We start from the raw sequence: 12,377 nt of genomic DNA, 5'->3' as shown, positions 1-12,377 counted from the left end.
TAGAGCTCCATTGGGTGTGTGTCCCGGAGTTACACTAGACCTGATGCAAGGATGGAAAATACAGGCATCTACACTCATTTCACTCTGAGTGGCTGGGAGAGTCACATGACCCAACAGTAATAGACATTACAGGGTGGAAATGCAATCACTCTTCATTGAAAAGATGTTTATCAAGGGCTTAACACATACATGGCACGTAACATATCACATCTTCTATGATGCACATCTTCTATGATGACTATATAAACACACGTATATTGCACGCGCGCACACACACACACACACACACACACACCATCAGCAGTCTAGCCTGTAGTTAGAAGCATGGAATTGGAAGTAAGACAGGCCTGAATTCAAGTGCTGGTGTCACCATTTAAAAGCAGTGCTAGCCCAGGATCTGGCTTAAATGCTCAATAAAAGGTAGTGATTTATCATCTTTATAGATACATACACATGAGTTTGGTAATAACAGTATTAACTCAGAAATCCATAATATATATGAGATTTAAAAGATGACAGCATTTAACAATATTTGTTCATCCTATCCAGGAGCATGGAATCTTTTTCCATTTGTTTGTGTCTTCTTCAATGTCTTTCATGAGCTTTCTATAGTTTTCAGTGTATAGATTTTTCACCTCTTTGGTTAGATTTATTCCTAGGTATTTTATGGTTTTTTGGTGTAATTGTAAATGGGATCAACTCCTTGATCCCTTTTTCTGTTGTTTCATTGTTGGTGAATAGGAATGCAACCGATTTCTGTGCATTGATTTTATATCCTGAAACTTAGCAATCTACATATTCAATGCAATCCCTATCAAAATAGCACCAGCATTTTTCACAGAGCTAGAACAAATAATCCTAAAATTTTTATGGAACCAGAAAAGATCCCGAATAAGCCAAAGCAATCTTGAAAAAGAAAACCAAAGCAGGAGGCATCACAATCCCAGACTTCAAGCTATACTACAAAGCTGTAATCATCAAGACAATTTGGTACGGGCACAAGAACAGACACTCAGATCAATGGAACAGAACAGAGAACCCAGAAATGGACCCACAAATGTATGGCCAACTAATCTTTGACAAAGCAGGAAAGAATATCCAATGGAATAAAGACAGTCTCTTCAGCAAGTGGTGCTGGGAAAACTGGACAGCAACGTGCAGAAAAATGAACCTGGACCACTTTCTTACACCATACACAAAAATTAACTCAAAATGGATGGAAGACCTAAATGTAAGACAGGAAGCCATCAAAATCCTAGAAGAGAAAGCAGGCAAAACCCCCTTTGATCTTGACTACGGTACCTTCTTACTCAACACGTCTCCGGAGGCAAGGGAAACAAAAGCAAAAATGAACTACTGGGACCTCATCAAAATAAGAATCCTCTTCACAGCGAAGGAAACAATCAGCAAAACTAAAAGGCAGCCAACAGAATGGGAGAAGATATTTGCAAACGACATATCAGATGAAGGGTTAGTATCCAAAATCTATCAAGAACTTATCAAACTCAACACCCAAAAAACAAATAATCCAGTGAAGAAATGGGTAAAAGACATGAATAGACACTTCTCCTAAGAAGACATCCAGATGGCCAACCGACACATGAAAAAATACTCAACATCACTCATCATCGGGGAAATACAAATCAAAACTGCAATGAGATATCACCTTACACCTGTCAGAATGGCCAACATGAACAACTCAGGCAACAACGGATGTTGGCGAGGATGCGGAGAAAGGGGATCTCTTTTGCACTGTTGGTGGGAATGCAAGCTGATGAAGCCACTCTGGAAAACAGTATGGAGGTTCCTCGAAAAACTAAAAATAGAACTACCCTATGACCCAGCAATTGCACTACTAGGTATTTATCCAAGGGATACAGGTGTGCTGTTTCAAAGGGACACAGGCATCCCCATGTTTATAGCAGCACTATCAGCAATAGCCAAAGTATGGAAAGAGCCCAAATGTCCTCTGATGGATGAATGGATATAGATGTGGTATATATATACCACATACACAAAGGAGTATTACTCGGCAATCAAAAAGAATGAAATCTTGCCATTTGCAACTACGCGGATGGAACTAGAGGGTATTACGCTAAGCGAAATTAGTCAGAGAAAGACAACTATCATATGACTTCACTCATATGAGGACTTTAAGGTACTAAACAGATGAACATAAGGGAAGGGAAGCAAAAATCATATAAAAACAGGGAAGGGGATAAAACATAAGAGACCTAAACATGGAGAACAAACAGAAGGTTACTGGAGGGGTTGTGGGAGGGGGGATGGGCTAAATGGATAAGGGGCATTAAGGACTCTACTCCTGAAATCATTGTTACACTATATGCTAACTAATTTGGATGTAGATTTAAAAAAATACAAAAATACGAAAATAAAAGATGACAGCATTTAAAAAATGTTTATTTATTTATTTTGAGAGAGAGAGAGAGTATGGGAGCATGAGTAGGGGAGGGGCAGAGGGAGAGGGAGGGAGAGAATCCCAAGCAAGCTCCAAGATGTCAGCACAGTGCCCCATACAGTTGATCATGAATCATGAGACTGTGACCTGAGCCAAAATCAATGCTTCACTGGCTGAGCGATCCAGGCACCTGAAATGACAGCAGTTTTTAATAAAAACTTTAAACAAGAAATGATAGCAGATTTAAAAAGGAGAGAGACAGATGTCAGCACAAAGGAAGGGCAGAAATCTACACCACCAATTTGGTGAAAGTTTGCAACCAGAGGGTTAGTGGCAGTGGCTGGACGCAGGACTCTCATTCTCAGGTTGAGCTCCAAAGACTGCAGAATTCTCGAACCAAGAGTAATGACGATCCTCACGGGGACAAACTTAGGCCCTCCCCCTCTGCAGGACAATCAGGGCGCTGTGACTCATTGGAGTCACCACGAAATCACTAACTGGAAATCCTTGCTGCAGCTATACTGCAAAGGAATTGGACTTGATTTGCCAGATTCCCCATGTGATGCAAGGGTGGCCACCTGCCAAAGAGCCAGAGGGAGAGAGGGCCACTCGCTTTCCTGGCAACACAGAGATTGCCCAGCTCCATCACCCAAGGCAAGAGCGGCGTAGGGCAAACAGGCAGCCATTCCCAATGACGATTCGGCTTTGATCAGAGTAGCTATAGTGCCAGAGTGTTCGGTGCATTGCCTGTTTCGGCAGCTCATCCGTTCTTCCGTGGGAAGGTTGTGTTCTGAGGTTCTTGTGGTACATGAAGTTATTGCCTTCACCATCTGCTCCTGTATCTTCCTCCCGGTGACATCAGACAGTGCGGCAGGGTTTGCCTTCGCCGTCTATCAGGCTGTTTGACTCAACTGTGCGTGCGCATTCTTATAATGCCAGGAGAATGATCCTCCCCTAAGTCAGCTGAACGGAAGCCAGAAGTTCACGGCAAACAAGCGACTCAGCTCGCCTAACAGCATGGAGGAGACCAGTTTCACTGCAGCTAACAGAGTAGATGGTTGCTAATTAGCCTGCAGTGTGACTACCAAAGGGAAGGGTTCCCTGCTCACCCGAAGAAGGGAATCACTGTGCAGGTAGGTTAACACGTTTCTGAGGCTTCCCAGGGCCAGCTAAGAGTGTGAGCTGCTTTGGTGGGCCGGCTGGGGACAGGCGGAGAACTTTAGAGCCACTGGGGAAGGTGATTAGCAGATGGCTGCTGGCAGTGCTTGTGCTCTCAGGAGCTGGTTCCTACGGGCTGCTTGCTCAGAGAGGCTGGAGACTGTGCGGAAAGGAAGGCCAATGAAGATACTCCTCTGCGGTGGGGTGAGCCAAAGACCCTCACTAGAAAGACTGCAGCTCTGATTCTTGGAGGCCAGCAAACTGAGATTGTTTGGGGCATGGAGTAGTTACAAAGACTCCTTTAAGAAATGGGTGCTGGTGGATTTTCAGGTGTGTCAAATGCAGCATTCCCTGAGTGCACTCATTCTCTCCCTCACTGCTGTCCAACCTTCAGCCTCTATCGTATTCCTAATCTATGCTAGGGAGATTTCAAGTCCCTCCCTGCCCCCCCCCACCCCATCTTGGAGGCCAGAGACTGGTCTGTGAGGAAGGAGTGTGCACAGAGCTGAGGATCGGAGTGGGGTATCATGAAGGGACAAGTAAGAAATCCCACGGCTGGAGTGTGGGGGGAGGGGAAGGCTGGATGGGACTCGAAGGAAAGCCAAGAGGAGCCCCAGCGCCCACCCAACTGGGAAGGGGCTGAGGACAGTGTGGAAGTCCGGATTTTAGAGATTGGGAGGTAAGAACAAGCCCCGGTTACCATCACGATTGGCAGGGTCTTGAGCAACTGTTCTGGGCCAGGGGACCTGGAGTGCGTGTGGGTGGGTCAGCCTGACTGGGGGTATGGATGAAGCCATGCGTGGAGCCTGGGAGCTACCCTCCACTCCATAAGCCTCCTCTCTCCCCACCTCTCTGTGGTTCCCATGTCCTCTCCAAATGCCCCTTCCCCCCCCCCCCCGCCCCCACACATCCTCCCAGCTGGGCCCTCCTGATCTCTCCCTTGGGCTCTCGGAAGTTTCCCCACCAGAGTCCCTGCTTCTAATCTCTCCCCCCTCCAATCCATTCCTCACACTACTGCCAAACATTATCTTTCTACAATGTAAGCTCGGTCATGTCTGCAAGCTTAAACAGAGGAGTCCAGTGGTTTCCCACTGCCTGCAGAATAAAGCCCAAACATCTTGCAGGGCACGCAGGAGTGTTTAAGATTCTGCCCCCACACTCTGCCATCGAGGCTTCATCTGCTGTAACTTACCTGCAAGTACCCAGCACCTGGATTATTTGCTGTTCCTTGAATATGACCTTGTAATGGCTTTATTACTTCCTGGCGTTATTCCCTCAGCCCGGAGTACATTTTTCTTCTGTCCTACCTAGCGCACCTCTCCTCGTCTTTCAAGACAAAGCCATGTGCTCTGAGAAGCCGTTTCCATCCCTCTCCCTCCAGATCAGGGTTAATTGTTCTGTCTCCCGGTATGTGCACATGTGTGCGAGTGTGAGATAAACTATATACAACACAAAATTTACCATTTTTACCATTTTAAGGGTGGAGTTCTGTGGCATTAAGTACATGCACATGGTTGTGCAGCCGTCATCCCATCCATCTCCCGAAATTTTTGTCATCCCCAACTAAAACTCTGTCCCCATGAAACACTGACTCTCCGTTATCCCCTCAGCCTCTGGCAGGGGGAACTCTGCTTTCCGTCTCTATGAACTTAACTATGCTAGGTGTCTCATAGAAGTGGAATCATACAAAATATTTCCCTTTATGACTGGCTTATTTCACTTGGCAAGATGTCCTCAAGGTTCATCCATGTTGTAGCCTGGGTCAGAACTTCCTTTTTAAGGCTGCATACTATTCCATTGTGTGGATACACTACATTTTGCTTATCCCTTCATTCATCCAGGATACTTGGGTTGCTCTGCTTATCAATTACTATGACTATTGCTGGTATGAACATCAGTGTAACAAATATCTATTCGAGTCCCTGCTTTCAGTTCTCGGAATATACACCTAGAGGTGGAATTGCTGGAACATATGATGATTCTAACACGTACTCCTTCTTCCTCAAAGGTAATTGTGCGTGGCAGGTGTTCACCTTCAATATGGCCGTGTAGCCACATATACATTCCCTTGGAGTAATGTTAGCTGATTAAAGCACAGCAAAGGCACCGAAAAGAATATTTGACTCTGCCCTGCAGTAAAATGTTTCCCACGTAGAGAAGTTACAAACCCCTCGAAATGTGAAAGTGCTAATAACATGTGAACTCTAAAATTAGACTCTGGCGAGCTGCTTCTTGAAAGAAAATGCTTTCAAGAAATCCAGTTAGTATGTTTTGTCGTTATTACTTGGTTGTGACCTGCTTGGGAATTTAGAGGCCAGAATCCTGTGTTCCAGCCCTGCCCCGCCCCCTTCGGTGAGTGACTAGCTCTTTAGGCTCTAATTTTACCATCAGTAGAATAGCAAATGTCCCTGCCCATTCATGAGAAAAGAGCAATTCAAATGAAAGCGTGCTGGTAACCTCAAACCAACGAACAAACCAACAAAGATCATCTGAATTATCATAGCCATTGGCACCCCATGCATCCTGGGGCATTTTTAGCAGGCCTAAATGGTCAGTTGGATTCATATTCATCTCTCAAAGGAAGCTACGTGGAATCCTTTAAAGGGTAGAGCACAGCGAGACGTGATCATTCCTACTCAGATTAAAAAAAGAATCTTTGAGTAGAAAGCAGAATTACAGGGACGTTTGAGGGGTATCTGATAGGAAAGTGGCTGGCAGGATTTTAAAATGTGGCAGTTGAAGAGAAAATTTTTTGTGTCATTACAGAATAGGCACCGATAAAGAAAGCCCTGAGCCAAGATTATAAAAAATTCTTTAAAAAATACTCTCGGTAAAATTAGATGGGAAGGCCTATATAGCGTGTGTGCGTTCCATCGGGGCAGAATTGGCAGGAGTATTCATGAAAACCGGCAGGTAGAATACTTTACCCTACTTTACATAGCTATTTCTGGCCTGTAATAGCAGTTGCCAAAGACATGTTTAGAGCCACTGTTAAGATGCGGGTGCCAAATTATGACACGTCGACTGCGTCATAAATCAACACAGTTCTTGCCTTCAAAGAGCTGGCCACTGAAGTTACTTTCAGATCTTACCAACTATATTCCTCTCTTCCGTGTTTTCAGAAAGACTTCTCCGGAAAGGAAGGGACCATAAGGCAAGACTCCTGATTTTTTTTCCCACGTAGACGGATAAATGAACATTGAGTGGGATGTAGTCTCCTTCCTCCGTTCCTCCTACTTCATTCCCTGGAATTGAAGCCGTGGCCAGTTCAAAGATTACCTGTTTGGAACGATTACAGGATTCGGGTGATGCAATCAATCACTTGTGTATACAAGATAGAAGGCACACTGCTGTGTGATTTAACTCATAGCAGTTAAATCAAAGGGGAAAAGCTGAGATGGTAGTTCTTCTGAAGCATTTCTGCTGACAATTAAGATCCCTTTTCAGGGCTTTTAGGGTCTGTATTTCTCTATTCTAGAGAGCTCAGAAAGGGCCTGGAAAATAGAAAGGAATTTAGTATGAAATAAGGGTCACATTTCTAATTAGAGGGGAAAAGATGAGGGCAATGCCTGGTGTTGAAACAAGAAATCATCAGGGCGCCTGGGTGGCTCAGTCGGTTAAGCGTCTGCCTTTGGCTCTGGTTATGATCTTGTGGTTTGTGAGTTTGAGCCCTGCATCGGGCCCTCTGCTATCAGGGTAGAGCCCACTTTGGATCCTCTGTCCCCCTCTTCCTTTGCCCCTCCCCCGTGCTCTCTCTCCCTCTCAAAAATAATAAGTAAACTTAAAGAAAATAAAGCAAGAGACTATCCATTCGGAGGCAAATGTTTTGTTCCCGTTCTCTTTCCCTTTAAATGGCATCTTTTGCACTAATTCTCAGGCACCTGGTTAGGGAGCCAGTAACCAGAGGCCGCGCACATAGGGTGACTTTCAGCGGCACTTGAGGTGAATATCGCTGGCACACAAGTATTTCCCACCCCCTTGGCGAAACCAGTCCCCGGGGGCCAAGGATTCTTCTTATTGTCAAAGACAGCTCTATTGTACCTGAGTGGAATTTATCAGATTTCAGGAAATCCCCACATACCCGCAAGGGCATTCTCCCCAGTGGCGAATGTTCTCTTTGTCTTTGTGGAGAGACAGCCGAGGTGGGTGGGATAGCTGCTCACCCGGTGGCTGCATCCGTGTGTGAGGAACTCGGGCCACTAGATTGGCTAAGCTGGGCATGATAGATGGCAGGTGCAGGGCTCAAAACCAGGTTTCCAACCATGAGCGGAGGTACACCTGCCAGTAAGGACGCTGTGGTCTGTATCCCATCAGGAAACCCTTGCTCTGCATTAGACCCAATTATCAGTCAGCAGCGGAGTTCCAGAAATGGTACTATAGGCTGGGCAGGAAACCAGTCAGGAGAGGTTATCCTAAGGGGTGAGCGACCCTAAGATGATGCTTTATGCTCCACTTCCTGGTCATCTGTTATTCTGATTTGGTTGACCTTGCATCCTTGGCCGCTGCTTTTAATGTCGGCAGAAGAAACCCGTACTGCATGAACAACGATAACAGAAGCAGGGCTGTGATCCCGATTTTTATTGTTGGTTCCTGGTGCCTGGTTCTTTGAGAGAGTGTGTCTAGTGTTGGGGGAGGGGGGTAAGACGGAAAGGGGGGAATCTTTCAGAGATCACAGAATCCAGGAGAATCTGAGTCAAGTAGCAGCTTGCACGGTGGCCACATTGGGGCAGAGTCACTTGCCATAAAGTCACTTGCCCCTCGCCCGGGGAGGCAATGCGTTTTGGTGAGACCCTCTGCTGACTAGGAGTCCTCATCTAGCCGAAGGCTGAGTTTTCCTGCTCCTGGGGTGTTGCCTCAGGGGTTTTCCAACTAAACTGTTCTACCATGCCAACACATGTGAAGTGATGCGATGATATTTTTTAAATCATGGATAAAAATCCAGACGATTGGGTCATTCAATGGGCCCAGATATTTTTAAGTACTTGCTTATTTAAGGTCTTTTGCAGTTCGCAAAGATGCTTTCATATGTCTTACCTGACAAACGGGTTTCTCAGATTCCTAGACTCTACAAATACCTTGCCTGCATTTTCTATTTCAGGGCTTGATTTTCCAACATAATGTCTGCAGTTTCCCCCCAATGTCATTCTGTGTTTTGGACCCCTCTTCTGTATCAGATGTTATACTTCCAAACAGATCATACATTTTCTTTTCTTTCTAAAAAAATTTTTAAAAATGCTTATTTATTTTTGAGAGAGAGAGAGAAAGAGAGAGCGTGCGCAAATGGGGGGAAGGGAGAGCAGGGAGAGAGGGAGACACAGAATCCGAAAAAGGCTCCAGGCTCTGAGCTGTCAGCACAGAGCCCAACGTGGGGCTCGAACCCACCAACCGTGAGATCATGACCGGAGCCGAAGTCCGACGCTCAATAGACTGAGCCACCCGGGCGCCCCCCATACGTTTCCTTTTCAATAATATGGCACACGTGGGCTGCATCTATACTGCTGAGTGAAACCGCTTTCTCAGAACTTTGCTCTTGGAATGGTTGCGTTAAAAACACAAGACCTGACCACAAGTTAAGGGTTTCCGAAATGGATTCTACGTTCCCACGGGGCCCTACGGTCCCCGCATGGCTCTGATGTCAGCCCAAGCTGGTCAGGGAGAAGGGTTTTTGCTTCCCTTCAAGACTCCAGGCAAACGTTTGATGACGTGGTCTCACTATGCCCCCGCTGACACACAAAGATGCTTTAATGTGTCTTACCTGACAAACGGTTTCCAGGCCCCGGCAGGCCCCACCGCATGACGCAAATATTCATGGGGCCACTCTGTTTTCTCTGATGCAACTATGTGGTTGCATGGATATGAAAATAGTGCTGCCCGGGACCAGGGATTCTACGCAAACAGGCTCTTCCAGTTTTTGTTGTTGTTGTTAATTAATTAATTTATTTATTTTTCAACGTTTTTATGTATTTTTGGGACAGAGAGAGACAGAGCATGAACGGGGGAGGAGCAGAGAGAGAGGGAGACACAGAATCGGAAACAGGCTCCATCAGCCCAGAGCCCGATGCGGGGCTCAAACTCACGGACTGCGAGATCGTGACCTGGCTGAAGTTGGACGCTTAACCGACTGCGCCACCCAGGCGCCCCAGGCTCTTCCAGTTTTAATCGCAGGTGCCTTTAAAACATCTTTGAAATTTCAGGACTATAGAAATGTCGAGGATGCCGGTGGGGAACAAATTCGAGTATCAGACACTATGCTGTACCTACCATCATCCCTTCCCTTCTGCAACCCAGGTTTTGTTATTAGAGGAGCTTGTGTGCCCACTCACCCAGAATACCCTTCCCTCACTCAAGCAAATCTATTCCTGGAGGGTCCCACCGGGACCCCCGCGTCTGCCACTGTCTGAATCCCGTAGGTAAACATAGCTTAGGCTTAAGGTGAGTCCACACTACATTGACATTCAGTTCTGATTCCAAATATGTGACAGTGCTACACCTCTCGGGTTGGTTTACATGATGAACGGGGGAAATGAGCATGTAACTTTTACAAATGTGATTTCTCTTTGTGTAAAACAGAGCTGTACTAACAAACAAGAGTCCACGTCAGAATGCACACAGATATAAAATACTCTGAGATTCCAGGCACGAAAATCAGGATTTGAATTCAATCTCCTAAAGTATAAAAGACACATAACTGGGGCACCTGGGTGACTCAGTCGCTTAGGAGTCTGACTTCAGCTCAGGCCATGATCTCCCGGTTTGTGGGTTTAAGCCCCTCGTCAGGTTCTGTGCTGACATCTCAGAGCTTGGAGCTTGCTTTGGATTCTATGTCTCCCTCTCTCCCTGCCTTTCTCACTCTCTCTCTCAAAAATAAATATTAAAAAATTTTTTAAAAAAGACACATAACTTCTCACAACTGTTGACCATGTGACTTGACTATAGGTCACAGAAAATTTTCCCAGCTACTTGTATCCTTCTGTATCTTTCCCTTATTTATTCAAAAATTTTATTGAGCAGCTTCTATCTGCTCACAGTGAACACAAAAGATAGAATGCAGTCGTCACAACGTAACGTAATTCAAAGTATATTTGAAAAGACAAACAGATAACAAAAATAACAATAGTTAAGGGGAGGTAGAGAAGTTAAGGAAAACTATCTGAGACTGGTCTGGCTTGTCTGTCACACTCTCTTGCGTTATACTTCCCTTTTCAGCAGATAAAAGAGAAAAAATATATACTTTAATTTATCTTAATTTATAATTACCAAGTGCCTCTTGTACATTCAGTGCAGCCTTATGTTAGCATAGGACGAAGACTCATTTGGATACCAAAGCAGTCGGGTGGGGCATGGCTCCTTCCATCTGCATGATGTAGCAACACCCTGGCGTAGGGTAAGCCTTTCTCCTTTGGTGTCTGGTCCTCATTAAAGCAGACTCTTCACCAGCCACCATGGAGAGTCGGCATGACCTGTTATTATCGTTATGATAACATCCCACTAACTGCCACACATTAGGCCCAAGATATTTATTTGCCCCACAAGAGTTTAACCTATGTTTTGAGGTTCTGCAAGAAGTGATTGAGCATTGTAGGCAATAGGGAACATGGCTTAGTTTAAAATGACCAGGATGAGGAGCGCCTGGGTGACTCGGTCGGTTAAGTGCCTGACTTCGGCTCAGGTCTCACAGTTCCTGGGTTCGAGCCCCACGTTGGGCTCTGTGCTGACAGCTCAGAGCCTGGAACCTGCTTCAGATTCTGTGTCTCTCTCTTTCTCTCTGCACCCTCCCTCCCCACTCCCCCATTCATGCTCTGTTTCTCTCTGTCTCTGAAAAACAAACATTTTTAAAAAGTAAATTAAAAAAAAAATAAAATGACCAGGATGAAATATAGAGCAGTTATCTATCTGGCTATAGTTGGTGCAGAGGGAAAATATTAATCATCACCCACCCTCCTGCCTGCCCTGCTAACATCACCCTCACCCTCTGTGAAATATGGTCTTTACTCTTTCTACTTTGGAAAGGATCTTCCAGCCACCATGATCTCTCCCACCAGTTTTTATATAATGCTTTGCCCTCTCCTAGAATGGTGCTTCTTAAGCTTTAACGTGTGTTTAGATCATCTGAGGGTCTTGCTGAAATGCCAAGTATGACTCAGTAAGTCTGGGGTTGTGGCCTGAGATCCCGGATCTCTCACAGGTAACGCTGATGCTGCTGGACTGAGAAGGAACATGGCCTTAGAGCACCCCACCTAGCCTCACCCGGCCTAGCTGTCAGTGGTTTCTGGACACATGGATTCTGTAGACTGCTACAATAATAATAATAATAACAACGGCAACCACATCAATGAAAAGAACAAAGCAACAAACCCTTTCAGGGACTAGTTTGCCAACTTTTTATTGCCAATCAATTTGTCAAGAAAGGACATTGAACATATGCGTGGCTAATATTGCCATATCCTAAAGGAAGGCTATTTAAATTCTACTCTGTCTTTGTCTCTCTCTCAGATATAAAATAAAACACACACACACACACAAATTTTTTTAAAAGGGGCGCCTGAGTGGTTCAGTTGGTTAAGTGTCCAACTTCAGCTCAGGTTGTGATCTCACCGCTTGTGAGATGGAGCCCCACAGCGGGCTCTGTGCTGACAGCTCAGAGCCTGGAGCCTGCTTTCCATTCTGTCTCCGTCTCTCTCTGCCCCTCCCCTGCTTGTGCTCTCTCTCTGTCTCTCTCTGTCTCTTTCAAATCTAAAATAAAACACACAAAAAACATTTAAATTCTATAAAAAGGAGGAAGGCCATAGCTTCAGAATAG

The 12,377-nt window shown here is 45.4% G+C and overlaps 1 protein-coding gene across 1 annotated transcript in view; it reads left to right on the top strand.

The window, feature by feature from the left end:
• The first annotated feature begins 3,047 nt into the window (after positions 1-3,047).
• The window catches only part of LYST (lysosomal trafficking regulator), a 191,017-nt gene continuing 181,687 nt past the window's right edge, over positions 3,048-12,377 (top strand). Inside the window, exon 1 of the mRNA XM_053207470.1 lies at positions 3,048-3,552. The gene's annotated coding sequence lies outside the window, so the exon portion shown is untranslated. The remainder of the gene's footprint in view (positions 3,553-12,377) is intronic.

This window comes from Acinonyx jubatus, chromosome D2 (assembly GCF_027475565.1).
Source record: "Acinonyx jubatus isolate Ajub_Pintada_27869175 chromosome D2, VMU_Ajub_asm_v1.0, whole genome shotgun sequence".
Taxonomy (NCBI): Eukaryota; Metazoa; Chordata; class Mammalia; order Carnivora; family Felidae; genus Acinonyx; species Acinonyx jubatus.
The sequence above is the reverse complement of the archived record's forward strand: the minus strand, read 5'-3'. Positions and strand labels throughout refer to the sequence as shown.